This window comes from Penaeus monodon, chromosome 19, assembly GCF_015228065.2.
Source record: "Penaeus monodon isolate SGIC_2016 chromosome 19, NSTDA_Pmon_1, whole genome shotgun sequence".
Classification (NCBI taxonomy): domain Eukaryota; kingdom Metazoa; phylum Arthropoda; class Malacostraca; order Decapoda; family Penaeidae; genus Penaeus; species Penaeus monodon.
In genome coordinates this window covers 3475460-3477095 of record NC_051404.1, presented here as the reverse complement: position 1 = coordinate 3477095, position 1636 = coordinate 3475460, and positions in this window count along the sequence as shown.

Genomic DNA, 1636 nt, shown 5'->3' with positions numbered 1-1636 from the left:
CTATAATAAAGTGGAATTATGACACCAATGTTGGCATCACATTACATTCCACTGGCACTTCATGATGCCAAAACCTGTCACCATATAGAATAGGTTAAGTTGCAGACAAATTATGGACTAGCTGGGATACAGACACATGTCATTAAGCTCACTCTGCTATGTCTGCATACATAAAAAGGATATAAAGTAAACACTAGCAGGTTTACATTTTTTTATTATAACTTCTTTTGTCAACAACTTTCCTATCTTCTCATCTTTGTACTCAAACTTTCTTTTTCATCACCATACATTAGACCAAAATGGCTGTCAATTAAATAGTCTGTTTACATTTTGCCATGGACAAAGTCACACTACAATGTATACTATCATTTTGTAACTACAATGCAACAAAGTAAAGAAACTTGATTCTCCCTTACAAAGTGCATCTATAAATATCATACATATATTGTCAGTACCATTGTCATTATTACAATATCATCACATTGAATTCTGTTGTGAGGGTGTCTAATATGAAACTACAGTGGGAAGTGTATTGTGGTTACTTTTGGTCTTATGGTTTTCTAATTACTACTCTCTCATAAACAATATACATCATTTTACATCATTTACAAAGCAACAAATAGAGATTACTTTATTAAGTGAAAATCAACTGCCTCAGTTCTAATAAATAAAGCATTGTGCAATAGATTAGTAGTGTGTCTAAACTTCACAGAAATTAACTACATTGTCATTAGAGTAATGCTGATGTGAACTTTTGAGCACAAGATATTTTCACTTGTATCGACAATGTCTAATGATTGAAGTATGATATAAAAAAGCACATTTTAGCCTTGGACATGCGCAATAGTACCACTGTTCTTACGCTTCCAGACTGAGAAGATAACAATAAGTAATCGTAACATACAAATGTAATACTAAAATTGTATTTCATTAGTAACACAAACAGAAGCCTGCTCTATAATACATACTCAATGCCTAAATGGATAGTAACAGTTTTACTCTCACATCCAAAACAAGTAATTTTTTTGTATAAAATAACAAGAAGGAATGAAAGAAGCACAGGAATATGCTTCATAGACATTTTTATGACACATCAATAAATATTCTACAAAATACCCTTTCAATATGATGCATGTTTCATTCAACTTTGCCATAAAATACTGTTTTCTTCTCACACATAATATCTAATAAGGACAGGGCCATTCAAATGTTGCACTATTTCCTTAAAAAAGAGAAATACTGTGAACATTCTAATATACTATACTGAAATGCCCAAAAAATCTTAGCTCTTTACATGGAAAATCATCTTATTGCATTTTCCATTCATGGCAAATGTAATATGTGAAGAAATTCAGACCATGAGGTGAACATTCTACATCAGAATGAACTACAGAATCCTATACATTCCAATTACTAAATAAAAAAAAGTATTGAAATAATTCCATAGCAAACACTCCAAAACTTTATTTCTACATATAAAAATAGGCATCATAAATATGAAATTAAATGACATCATAAAAAATCATTTACATTCATTACAATTTTTTCTATGTCTGGTATTCTTCTCTTCATGATATTTGAATAAGAAAAGTAATACACTAGCAAAGAATTATGCAAAATGTGGGATGAGGTTCAG